The 14,190-nt window shown below is 44.2% G+C and overlaps 2 long non-coding RNA genes across 2 annotated transcripts in view; one reads left to right on the top strand and one right to left on the bottom strand.

Annotated features, from left to right (window-relative positions):
- Positions 1 to 14,190, bottom strand: part of LOC308458739 — a 395,423-nt gene that overhangs the window by 9,105 nt on the left and 372,128 nt on the right. The window lies entirely within an intron of this gene.
- On the top strand, positions 16 to 8,108 carry LOC308458798. Its single transcript, XR_013977674.1, has 2 exons — positions 16 to 235; positions 7,338 to 8,108. It is a non-coding gene; the product is annotated as an uncharacterized lncRNA (long non-coding RNA).

The following is a 14,190-nucleotide window of genomic DNA, read 5'->3' as shown; positions in this document are numbered from 1 at the left end:
CCAGGTGAGCTCTGTTATGTGCAACTGGAAGGTGGTGCCAGGGGAGGCAGAAGCAGCTGGAAATTAAAGGCAGGGTGCTACAGAGCTACAATTTCCAGAGTTCCCTGAGATGAGGGGTTGATTGTTGAACCACTGTGGCACCTGGAACTCTGTGAGGGGAATAGAGTCTCTCAGCATCCTTAACAAATTACAGTTCCCAGGATTCTTTGGGGAGAAGCCACGACAGTTTAATGTGGTATGATATAGCTTTAAAATGTAAAGTGCTGATGAGCTCCGTCATTCATGATGTCCCTCAGGGACGTTTTACATTGGCCTTTGGGGACCATTTTGGAAGCTTCTCCATCTGGGCTGCAGTACAACCTGCCAACTTTCATATGCATGCAACTTCCACCTGCAATATGCAGCTGGTAGCTGGAAGTGGAAGGTTTCGGTCGTCAGCTGCTGATAATAATAGCAAATTGATCTGTGTTCACCTGTCAACTCCAGCAAGGATATTTTTGGCCATTTCAGTTAACAGAAGGGCTATTAACAGAATGGGTTATTTTTAATATGCTGTAATAATGAACTGTTTTTGAAGAATGGGGGGACTAACAATGAAACGTATCCACCTTACTGTGTTTTTGGACTTTGACAAGTTGTTGTGTTTTGCTCTTTGCTATCGACATCCGATCTCTCTAACTATAATCCATAAATACATAATTTTAAAACGTTCATTAAAATCAGTGGGACTTTAAAGTGCAGACCTCCAAGTATCCCTATTTTCCAAGGACAGCCCCCAATTTATAGGTTTCTGCTTTGATCCCAGAATGTTCCGCTTTTCCTTAGGACGTTCCTATTTTCATTGGAGAAATGTTGGAGGGTATGGAGTTATGCGACCCCCGAGCCAAGGAGATAAGTAACTGTACAACTATTAGAAGACATCTGAAAGCAGTCCTGTATCGGGAAGGTTTTGGTTTTTTAATGTTTAATGTTTTATTACGGTTTTATATGTTGGAAGCCGCCCAGAGTGGCTGGAGCAACCCTGTCAATGGGGAGGGTATAAATTATTATTATTATTATTATTATTATTATTATTATTATTACAGTGGTACCTCGGGTTAAGAACTTAATTCATTCCGGAGGTCTGTTCTTAACCTGAAACCTGAAACAGTTCTTAACCTGAGGTACCACTTTAGCTAATGGGGCCTTCCGCTGCCGCCGCATGATTTCTGTTTTCATCCTGAAGCAAAGTTCTTAACCCGAGGAACTATTTCTGGGTTAGCGGAGTCTGTAACCTGAAGCATCTGTAACCACTGTATTATGGAATAGGAAATCCCTATTTTCATCAGAGAAGTGGTATTTTCAAGTCAATATGCAGTTGGAGTAGTAGCTCAGCTGTTCCACAGAACTTTGTCCGTGGTGGCAGAAGGTTTATATTGCTCTGCAAGTAAACAAACCTTCCTCATTTCTCAGTGCACCAAAGGGCAGATGTACACAAGATGCTGCTGATTCTGCTATTCTATAGGAATAATGAGATCTTAAGGCCACTTAACGCTGTGCTGTGGCGAGTAAGCTCCTTTCTTCAGGGTGTCCAGAGATTTCCTGGTCAGCCTGTGGCTAACTGTATCTTTGCCTGTCACATTCTCGGTGATGCATGAATCACCACTGACATTGCAGGCAGAAAACAAACTGCCTGTACTCATCTGCATCTTGCCATCGGTGACTAATTCGAGCTATGGGGATCCCTTATTGCCCCTGCAATTCTAAAACGAGGCCTCCGACAGCAAGAACATCTAGCATTTAACCAAGATCATCTTCTGATTAAGCATCTTGGGTTCATTCCAGACCTGTTTATTGAGAATGCAGCCTGATTTCTTTGCAAAACCATTGCAAGGAGGCTAGACAACAGTGCTGCCTATTTATTCTGCATTCATTTTGATTTGTGTGCTGGGAGGTGAGATGATGTTGCGTCAAGTAAATGTAACTCCATCGTTTCCAGTGACACTTTCCGAATCACAACAAGTCTGATTTGAGCAGAAGCTCTAAATCAGCTTTAATTGTGCAATCTGGATTTACTGGAGTTTGAAACCAAAATAGCAGCAGTCCGGCAGCTCTTTTAATCAGTAGGACTTTGCAGACCCATTCCTAGGTGTTGCATATGGGATTCACTTTTTCCCATAACCAGACGGTATGCCCAGAAAAATAGGTCCATATTTCCTAGACCGAAAATGCAATAGCCAGTATGTAAGTGAAGAGCAAATTGAAACTTTTCACTTCTTGACTCTGTGCTGCCAACTGAATTAAGCCGCAAGGCTGAATTCTTCCTAAAATTCAGGCTATAATTATACACTTTTAAAAGATGTCTCTTTGTGGGGTGGGGGTGGATGTTAATGGGTTGTTGTTTTTATTCTGATTACCGTATTTTTCCTGATACGTTCATTAAATCTGATTTGTGGCACAGGTCATCCTCTGGAGAATTTTGAGCGCTGCTGTGCAGAATCTAGCACAGGGGTCGGCACGATTTATTGGCCATGGGCTGGATCACTCCCACGGAGGTTGTCCGTGGGCCGGGCCAGCGTGGTGCGATGCCGGAAATCATTTCTGCGCATGCCCAGACACCGAAAATCGCACCTGCGTAGAAGTGATTTTTGGTGTCTGGACATGCGCAGACGTGATATCAGGTGCTGCTCAGCGAGTCCCTGCGCTGCGCTCATTTAGCACAGCGTGTGGGGGACTCGCCAAGTGGGTGGCTCGGTTCGGGGGCAGCTCGTGGGCTGGTAAAACGGTCTTCGTGGGCTGCATTTGGCCCATGGGTCGCACGTTGCCAACCTCTGATCTAGCAGCATTGTATGCTGTAGCAGGATTGGTAAAGGTAAAGGTAAAGGGACCCCTGACCATTAGGTCCAGTCGTAGCTGACTCTGGGGTTGCAGCGCTCATCTCGCTTTATTGGCCGCGGGAGCCGGCGTACAGCTTCCGGGTCATGTGGCCAGCATGACTAAGCCGCTTCTGGCGAACCAGAGCAGCGCACAGAAACGCTGTTTACCTTTCTGTCGGAGCGGCACCTATTTATCTACTTGTACATGCTTTCGAACTGCTAAGTTGGCAGGAGCAGGGACCGAGCAACGGGAGCTCACACCGTCGCGGGGATTCGAACCGCCGACCTTCTGATTGGCAAGTCCTAGGCTTTGTGGTTTAACCCACAGCGCCACCCGCGGCCCAGCAGGATTGGTAGCTTCTTCTTAAAAGAAATTCACTTGGCTGGTAGCAGCCTCTTCCTCTCCCTAACACACTTTGCTTCTTTGGTGGCATGGGGAATCCTTGGTTATCTTATCTCTTCCTCTCTCCCCCACTGCTTGTTGTGCAGTGCTTGAGAGGAAATGCAGAGGTGAGATAATGTTGTGCCAAGATATCTGATAATGTCTTTTCTGTCAGGAACACACAAAAAATGTGCAGTGTCTTCTTGGGTACAAAACTGTGCTTCGCAAGCATATTTTAATTCAGGGTATTTCAGCTGCCATCATGTGGATCCACTTTGTCTGTTCCCTTGTGCCCATTAATGAAACTCTTCAAAAATGTAGTTGAATGGCGACGACGATCGCAATTTTTAGTCTGCTACGAGAAGAAGATTAGATACTGAAAAAGATGCATGGGAGGCAGTTGCCCAGATGTTCCTCTCCCACTTTCCCCAGGAAGTCCTGCCCATATTGTAAAATGCAATTACATTATGTATGCTGCAATACATAGCCAAAGTCAGTCATCTGCCAAGAGGGAGCAGGCCCTTTGTCAATAGGCTGTAGGTGAGCCAAATGTACATGAATGCAGCTTGGCAGCAGGGAGAGAAAGGAGGGGAATGGCTTCTGTTGCTGCTGCAGGTTCCCCCAAGAACACTTATAAAGCTACTGTGAAATCATAAGCTGAGTTAAAATACAAAATGGATGGGCGGAATAACAAAGGTGCTTGGTACCAGTAGCCGGTCTACTTTACCACTGTGTGGCAAAACTATGTTATTATTTATGACCTGAGATAAGAATGTTAAAAGATCCCTGCTGGATCTGTCCTAGGTAAAAAAGGTAAAGGACCCCTGGACAGTTAAGTCCAGTCAAAGGTGACTATGGGGTTGCAGTGCTCACCTCGCTTTCAGGTCGAGGGAGCTGGCATTTGTCCACAGACAGCTTTCCGGGTCATGTGGCCAGCATGACTAAACCGCTACTGGCATACGGAGGACCGTGACAAGTACCAGAGCACACGGACTAAGCATGACTAAGCCGCTTCGGGCGAAACCAGAGCAGCGCACGGAAACACTGTTTACCTTCCTGCCACAACGGAACATCGTGATGGAAGCCAGAGCGCATGGAAATGCCGTTTACCTTCCCACCACAGTGGTACCTATTTATCTACTTGCACTGGTGTGCTTTCGAACTGCTAGGTTGGCAGGAGCTGGGACAGAGCAACGGGAACTCACCCAATCGCAGGGATTTGAACCACCGACCTTCTGATCAGCAAGCCCAAGAGGCTTAGTGGTATCTGTCCTAAAGGCCTACCTGCATTCATTTTGAAATCCACCACCATTAAAAATCTTCCCTATAATCTTCAGGTGTCTTCTAAAAGTTGTATAGTTACTTATCTCCTTGGCTCAGGGATCACATAACTCCATACCCTCCGGTGAAAATAGAAACGTCCCACCATAACCCTCCAACATTTCTCCAATGAAAATCTTAAGGATAAGCCGGACATTCCAGGATGAAATCAGAAACCTGGATGGCTTCTGTAAATTCTGTAAATCCCTGGAAAATAGGGACACTTGGAAGGTCTGGAATAGAATGAATAGCTCTTGAGTGGAGGAATGTGTCCTGATTTACAAGGTGCAACTACTTTCTTACTATCTTATTCTTCAAAAATAAATAAATGACAGTGGTCTTTTGGAAACAGAAGAGCTGTATCTAGGAATATCACTTTGCCTGAGATGGAAACTGTTCCCAGAAAGCAGAAAATCCCTGACAGCTAGCTGGCACCACACTGTACGCTGTGATCTAGAAAGCGTGATTTTTTTCAGAGATTGAATGCTCATTTCTCATTAGAAAGAACTGCAGAGTTTGCATCTCTCGCTTTTCTCTGCAGTTTCTTTTTAAAGAAGTAGCGACAATAATGTCCAAGCTGAAAATAACACATTCCACCTTCCCAACAGCCAAGGGAACTCTCTTCCGGAGCTGCGTGTATGTTTTGGAGATTGTCCTCCCAATGTGTCAGCCAGGAAGTCTGTGATTCAGGGTCGCTTTGTGACAGGCACCTGATGCACAAACACTGCGGTGAGTCACGCTTCCAGGTTTACAGGAGAAGCAATGGCTTGCTCTTCTGCCAAAGGAATTGACGCCGGACCGAGTTGGCTTTGTAAATACATGCTCCTCGGTGCATTCTTATCATGTTCCTCCCTGTGCTGATGAATGCCAGAAAACCTTGCCTGTGTTGCCCCACCCAATAGCACAGAAAACCTAGAGCGAGATTTTACGATTGTAGCTTCTGATCAGGGTGATCCACTTTGTTCCTAGTGCAATCCTGTCTCAACATGGAACATTTTCATTCCAAGAGCTGCATATTATATGTATTTACTGTATTTTTCGTCCCATAGGATGCACCAGCCCATTGGACGCACCTAGTTTTTTTGGGGGGAAATAAAGGAATTCCCCCCCTTTATTTCCCCCCCAAAACCAGGTCGGGGAATCCAAACCAGGTCGGGGAACAGCGGGATGGCGGCGGTCCGCCTCCCCGCTGTCCCCCGAGCTTGTGGGGCTGCCCGATGTTTTCCCGAAGCGCCGGGCGCTCTGCTTTCACCGCTCCCCGCGCTCTGGGAAGCAGGCTGCTATCCGCAGCCTAGGGAGCCCTGCGGGAACTCCCGCGGGCTCCCCAGGCTTGCTGATAGCTTCCTGAAGCCTGGAGAGTGAGAGGGGTCGGTGCGCACCGACCCCTCTCGCTCTCCAAGCTTCAGCGAAAGCCTGCATTCGCCCCATAGGACGCACACAGATTTCCCCTTCATTTTTGTAGGGGGAAAAGTGCGTCCTACAGGGCAAAAAATACGGTATACAATTTATAAACTCATACCCTCTAACGTTTCTCCGATGAAAATAGGGATGTCCTACCACACCCTCCGTGGGACGTGGGTGGTGCTGTGGGTTAAACCACAGAGCCTAGGACTTGCCGATCAGAAGGTCAGTGGTTTGAATCCCCATGACGGGGTGAGCTCCCGTTGCTCGGTCCCTGCTCCTGCCAACCTAGCAGTTCGAAAACACGTCAAAGTGCAAGTAGATAAATAGGTACCACTCCGGCGGGAAGGTAAACGGTGTTTCCGTGCGCTGCTCTGGTTTGCCAGAAGTGGCTTAGTCATACTGGCCACATGACCCAGAAGCTGTACGCCGGCTCCCTCGGTCAATAAAGCGAGATGAGCGCCACAACCCCAGAGTCTGTCACGACTGGACCTAATGGTCAGGGGTCTCTTTACCTTTACCTTTACCTTTACCTAGCCCCTTCATGAGGAATTCGGTGGATGCTTGGACAGCCAGAGCCCCAGGGAGTTGGCACCTATGGCCAGTGCATACGCAAGGCAGCATTAGCGTGCCAGTAACTGGTGCCCAGAGCAGGCACACCATTGGTCAGCTAACTTTCTGTGAGTGTGGGACCGGTGTGGATGGAAAGTGCATTTACAAATGATCAAGGCGAGGAAGATGTCTGCAAAAAATGTTTGTGCTGGTAAGTACTTTCCCAGAGGCCTATAGCATGTATCTATGGATCCCGAGTAAATTTAATTCGCACCACTGTGTCCATATATGGTCACTGTTAAACTGCATTGCGCGTTACAGGAAAATAAGGAGTGTTCGTTTATTTTGACTACAGCAGAAATTTATGGAATTAAAAAAAATGCATTGGAATATTTTAAGGCTCAAAAGGTGGGGAGTGTTTTTTTTTTTTTAAAAAAAAGCTTTCTCTCCCTTACTCTATTTGTCTTTTTAAATTGGTCTTTATAAAAAAGATTGATGATCTTCCCCCCATCTCTTGCTTGACCCTGTCAGGTCTTGTGCTGTATCACACATTGGGTATCTTATATTTGGGGAAAACTGCACAGTTCTCTGTTCATACCAGAACCTCCCAAAAACTTAAGGTCAGCTTTCTCCTCCTAAGGAATTCTTACATAAGCAGTGTGGTACTAAATGCTTTGGGGATTTATGATGATTGAAGAAGGTGATCCAAAGAAATGTGCTTAAAATGTTTAGATGTTCCAAAATCTGGAGTTCAGTGTTTAATCACATAGTTTTGTTCTGGTACTACATTGATATCCCCCCAACTTTTTTCTTTTTTTTCTTTTTAGCAATTTCTCCCATCTTAGACTTCCTATGTTTTCAGAGGCAAATGAAGAAGAACAAATGCAAACCACTTGGCAGAGGAAGGCTGCCCACTTCACTTCACACAATGCATAATTAACTTGGAGATTTCATTGTCACAAAACACAGTGATTGGCACTGTCGTGGCTCTAGCCTCAAACTTAGAATCTGAGGGTGAGCCAGCAGAGTTTCGGATTGCTGTGGGGAGCTGGGTCAAGATCCCAGTGCTGAGGTTGGTGGACTGGAGCTTGCAGCTCCTGAACCAAGACCACTTCACAGAAGGAGAACTCAAGTGCCTTCTGCCCTCCGGTGCTGAGAATGTGCCAGGCAGAAAGCCACAGAAGAGTGATGAGGCTCTCGTCATCTTGAGGCAGTGCCACATTTAAGATCCACATTCAGTGTGGAGCTTGGGAAGAGTAGGCTGGAGGAAGAGACTCATAAGCCTCAGTTCTTTGTTGGAACACGTTGCTCACTTGGAGCTATCCGTGGTGCTGTGACTACCAACGTGCCCTGCCTCACGATGATGCCCAACGACTTAGATGACTATAGGTCTAGTGATAGCTATTGGCTATGGGCACACCTTGGGCCAGTCACTGTCTCTCAGCCTAGCCTACCTCTCGGGTTTGTTGTGAGGATAAAATGGAGAGGGGAAGAACCGTGTTCATCTTCAGGAGGTCCTTAGAGACAATATAGAATATAAATGTAATACGTCAATAAATGAATAAATGTTGATGCTGAAATTGTGAAAATGGAACAAAGAGGTTCTCGCTCCCTTTCTCTATTAGTAGAAGTCTGGTTTCTCTGAGGAAACAACCACCATGCACATAGATAATCAAATGCTATTAGCTGTACACACAGTTGTTTTCTCTTCAGGAAGGTTTCAGAGGATGTTTGAGAGAAACAATCCCATTTTGATAGGGCAAAAGATCAGCATATAAGATTGCTACTAATTGATGTATTTGCCAGCATGCAACACAAAAAAGAATGGTTTGTTTAGATGAATAATAATAAAAAAGGAGACACTGCTAAATTAATTTATCCATTTAAAGACAAGAAGTCTGTAAAATTGATTGATGATACAAGGAAATGTCAGTCTATTATTCAATGATGAACAATATGGCTAGATTCCTTTGAAAGATTTCTTTTGCTCTTAGAATAAGCAAAAAATGGTGCTTCTCTCAGAGAAATTGTGCAGGTGTCCCAGGAGCTGGTGCTCTTTCATGGATTAGTATTAAACATCTACCTGTCCCAAGTTTCATCATAAGGATGGTGAACACTTCAAGGTGGTCTTGTCTGGAGAATGGTTGTGCAGAACAGGATGCACATGAAACCCTGAATCAACAAGTCCTGCCTCACAAACCTTCTAGAGTTCTTTGAGAGTGCTAACAAGCATGTAGGTTGAAGTCATCCAGTAGATCTGCTTTTGACAACATCCCTCACCAAAGGCTATGAAGAAAACTCAGCAAACATGGGATGAGAGGACAGATACCTTATGGACAGATAAATGAGAGAATAACCACAAAGAGTCTTATGGAACCTTAAAAACCAACAAATTTCTTAAGGCATAAGCTTTGTGGACCACATTCCACTTTATCAGATGCTACCCATCTGTAAACTGCTAAGTAAGTTTCCAAGCACAATTCAAAGCGTTGGTGCTGACCTTTAAAGTCCTAAATGGCCTCTGCCCAGTATACCTGAAGGAGCATCTCCACCCCCATCATTCTGCCCAGACACTGAGGTCCAGCGCTGAGGGCCTTCTGGCAGTTCCTTCACTGCAGGAAGTGAGGTTACAGAGAACCAGGCAGAGGGCTTTCCCGGTAGTGCCCTCCCATCAGATGTCAAGGAAATAAACAACTATCTGACTTTTAGAAGACATCTGAAGGCAGCCCTATATCAGGAAATTGTTAATGTCTGAATTTTATCGCTTTATTATTATTATTATTATTATTATTATTTTGTTGGGAGCCACCCAGAGTGACTGGGGAAACCCAACCAGATGGGTGGGGTATAAACAAACAAACAAACAAACAAACAAACAAATTATTATTATTTTACTGATTTGAAGCTGGGAAAATGTTCTCATTTCAGAGGATAGGAATAAATGCCATTCTCATAATGGAGCCATATAAGAAGCACGGTTCCCCATCTATGTATATTGAGACTAATACTTTTAAACTGCTCGTAAATGATCTGTTGTTAGGGGTGAGCTGGCTGTGGTTTTGGTTGTACCAAATTACTCAGGACGATGGAAACAAAAAGGGACTGTGAAGAACTCAAGAAAGATCTATCCAAACTGGTTGAATGCACAATAAAAATGGCAAATGGGGTCCAGTGTAATTAAGTATAAACTGTAGAGTGATGTATACCGGGGCCAAAATCCTAATTTCACACGAACGCTGATGGGATGTGAACTGGCAGTGACTGGCCAGGAAAGGAATCTTGAGGTCATGGTGCAAAGCTGAAGGAAAACATTGACCCAGTGTGTGGCAGCTGTGAAAAGGGCAAATTCCATACTAAGAGATCATTAGGAACGAGGCTGAAAACAAAACCGTCTGTCTCATAATGCCTTAATACAAATCCATAGTGCAACCACACTTAGAATTCTCCGTACAGTTCTGGAAATTGCATCACAGAAAGAATATTGTAGAGGGCTAAAAAGAATAGGAAAAGATAATCAAAGTGATCAGGGAACTGGAGCAGAAAGCTTACAATTCGTGGGCCTTTTTCAGACGATCTGAGGATCAACTGTGGAAGATGATCAAGGTTTAAACTATCATGCATGATTTGGAGAAAGTGAAAGGAAAGAAATGAATAGAGAGATGTTTTCCTCCCTCTCATAATACTGGACCCCAGTGGGAACAGCCAATGAAACTGAATGGTGGGAGATTTGGGATGGGCAAAATGAAGTACTTCTTCACAGGGCACAAGAGGTGGTGATAGATTTTAAAAGGGATTCGACAAATGCATGGAGAATTATGCTATGAGAGGCTTCCAGACATGATGGCTGTGATGTCTCTGGGATTGTAGGCTTTAGGAAGGCACGGAGGCCAGCAATAGGAAGAGCTAGCAACACACAAAGGAGAGAGAAATGGCAGGCAGTTCAAATAGCCTCATCCTCATTGTTTCATTTTCTTTCGTGTAATTTTTATGAAGTTTTTCTATTTTACATTTTACAATATTCATTTGAACAACCTTAAAATACCAGGGACTTCCCTTCTTCTCCTTCCATGGTTCAATTTGCATGCCATAGATCCCTGCATATTTTACATAAACTAAGCCAGTCCGTATTCCATTTTTACATCCATCAAAACTTATTTACACTGGTGAATTTGTCCTAATGCTGCCAACGTTTTCAAACGTACACAATTTTCACCCATATATTCATTAAACGTTTTCCACTCTCCTTTAAACGTACATTCTTCTTGTTCTCTTATTCTGTAAATTAAGTCTGCCAGCTGTGCGTATTCCATCAGTTTAAGTTGCCATTCTTCTTTAGTTGGGACCTCGCTCGTTTTCCATCATCCTCATTATTTCGAAAGAAATTTGGCAAGTTGTGGTCCAGCCTTTTCGCCAACCCTTTTGACCCAGGAAGAAATAAACTCCAGTAAAATATCACAAAGCAGTGAAGGTAAAATATCACAAAGCAACACGAGCCATCTGTCAGCAATATATTTTTTTTGTTACCCCAGAAAGTGGCGTTTGGGTTGCACCAAAAGGAGTTATATTCCAGCTATTTAACTGGCACAGCAAATGCATCGTGGAAGAAGGTTGCTTTTGGAGTCGATGGCTAACAGTCATAGCCATTACCAAACAAAGCAGACTTTTCATTTCAGCAGCCCTGAGAGAAATGATGACGCAAGGCCAAAGGGCTAACATTTCCTCAGAGAAAAAAAAACATCAATAGCCAATATAGTCAGCACAATTTTGCTCTCCTGTCCTTGCCATGCATTTTTGTCCAAAGGTTGTATGTAATGCTCAGCCCTGACCCTTGAGAAGAGATGAGAGGAGTTCTCCGTGGCATCTAATGTTAGGTTTCTCATTTCTAGACCTGATAAGGAAAAGAATCTCTAGAATGCAGTGCAGGGAGGAGGCAGGGATTAATTCCTGACATTTATGAGATTGTGAGGGCTGAGCTAATTTCAGGGTTTAGGTTTATTGAGATAAATGCACACACTCCAACATTTCTCCAATGAAAATAGGGACGTCCTATTCCATAATGGTGATGATGGCAATAACAATAACAACAACAATAACAATTTTATTATTTATCCCCCCCCCCCATCTGACCGGGTTGCCTCAGACACTCTGGGTGGCTTCAAACATAAAAAAACATTAAACATTAAAAAATTCCCTATACAGGGTTGCCTTCACATGTCTTCTAAAGGTTGTACAGTTACTGATCTCCTTGACTCGGGAGTTGCATAACTCCATACGCGCCAACTTTTCTCTGATGGAAATGCCATGCCTGTGCCAAGTATTCGGGGGTGGTGGTGGTAAGCAGGCTGGGTAAAGCTGAGAAGCTGAGAAGCTTTCTTTATGGGACTCAAGCGGAATGCTTAGTGGTGTTTCCCATTTCCTGAGGTAAATTTCAGGAGGAGCTGACTCGTGTCAGGGGCGTCCTGTGGAAAAGCGGGATGTTCTTGGATCAAATCAGAAACCGGGACAGTTTCTGTAAATCGGGGGCTGTCCCTGGAAAATAGGCACACAAGGAGGGTCTATAAATGTGCCCAGTTGGACAATGCGAACCACCATTTGGAGTATAGATAGTGTCTTGGGACCAGTCAGGGATGTTCAGACCAACAATTAAGCAGTGCCACAGTGCTCTTCCCCACTGTGCTGGAGAACAAACACAAACAGAGCTCCTTCAACACCTTGTTGTTCCTCACACTTTTCTCCAGCTGGCCTCTGTTGCCTTGGGCGGCCATCTGACACGGTCTGGAGGGGAGTGTACAAATAATGGAGGGCATCAAGAGGTGTTTTTTGTCCATATGAAAAGCTGGGCCGTGCCCCAAGATGTAATGGGAGCAATTCCTTTGGCTCAAATTGTTGTCTTCCTCAATCTCAGCCCTCCAAATGTTTTGAGACTACAATTCCCAGCATCCCTGACCACTGGTCCTGCTAGCTAGGGATCATGGGAGTTGTAGGCCAAAAACATCTGGAGGGCCGAGGTTGAGGAAGCCTGTCTTAATATAACTCTTTGCTTGGCTTTCCTTTACCCTCATCTGATTTATTAATTACTGGCTGGGCTCAGGATATGATAGAAGGGGAAAAAACATGTTAAAGTTCACAGCAAAGGAACGGGGTTTTTCCAGTGTTTAGTAAACCATATATTCTTTTAAAGACAAAAGATGGATATCCTATGAATCCTCTGTGAATGACCGTCCTATATTTGGCAGGAAATATGCACTGGTCTGCAGAATGAAGCTGGTAGTCTGCCGAGTTTTCCTGAGCGGCATGACAGAATTGCCCAGGAAATGCCACCTTCCTCTGGTCACCTTGTGCCCAGTGCCCTGGCACACTGTTAATTTCCCTGCCTTGAAAAAAAAAAGGAAAAAGCCTTCCTCCTTCCAAACGCCACTGCAGAGGAAAGCGAGGAAGGAAGGAAGAAGTTGTATTTCGAACACATTTAAAATTCAGTTCTAGTGACAGACCAGATTGCAATACCAAATACATGTTTCTATTAGCAATTTCCAGCTGTAGTTAGACCCTCCTGTTTAATATAAAATCTCTTCTTTCATATCCTAGGTGGGAGCATTGTGGTGATAAGATTGAGGACAATAATCCTAGTGTGCTTCTAGATTGGAAGGTACGGGCAGGAGTGAGGTGGAGGGCTTAATCTGCAGAAAGGTTATTGAGATATCACAAATGGGCCAGCTGACAATTTATCAGATTTCCCTAGAAAGGATAAATCAGGATAAAATGGGGGTGGGGTGGGGTGGGGAACAGGCTGCCATTTTGATGCTGACAACATCACATTGATGCTGCAAAAAACGTGTGTGCGTAAGGAACCAGCATCCCACAATAAAGACCAGTCTGGAGGTTTCTCTAGAAGGCACTGAATGAAATGCTTCCTCGTTGATAAAACATCCTTAGCCCATTGATAAAACTAGAAAAAAACAACATTCAGAGACACGTGACACTGCGCAGGCAAAGTTTACCCTCTTAGAGCTAAGCCAGTTACATTAGATATGACAGCTAAGGTTTGTCTAGCAGGCATGGCCAAACTTGGCCCTCCAGATGTTTTGGGACTACAATTCCCTTCACCCCTGACCACTGGTCCTGTTAGCTAGGGATGGTGGGAGTTGTAGTCCCAAAACATCTGGAGGGCCAAGTTTCTAAAGATCCCTTCAATGAGGGGCCAGACCACCTTGTTTGAGAAGCAAAGTAACCATTAGGAATACGTTTTCTGTGAAGTACAATAACAACTTTGTGAAGTATACAGTTTTGGATTCTGCCCCCTTTACTTTCCCTTCTACACGAGTGCTGTTTCTCTTTTTCTTTTTCTCTCTTTTATTTATGTCTCACCATGTTTACTGCACATAAAATTATGAATTTTTATTTTTTTAAAAAAATAATATTTATTAATTTTCAACCATTTAAACACAACAACACAGAAAGACAAAAAAAGAAAAAAGATAAAAAGAAAAAAGAAAGAAAGAAAAGAAAAACATAAAACGGACAAAGCAAAACACAAACCATTTCGGACACAGAACAATTTCAATTAAAATTATGAATTTTTAAACTTTCAATAAAGATGCCGGGGGGGGGGGGGAGGAATGTGTTTTCTGTCAGGATTTCTGCATTGTGACAGGACTTGTGATGAAAGACATTGGCATATCA

Source organism: Podarcis pityusensis, assembly GCF_964106645.2.
Source record: "Podarcis pityusensis genome assembly, chromosome: 1".
In the NCBI taxonomy this organism is placed as follows: Eukaryota; Metazoa; Chordata; class Lepidosauria; order Squamata; family Lacertidae; genus Podarcis; species Podarcis pityusensis.
This window is presented reverse-complemented; position numbering and strand designations above follow the sequence as displayed.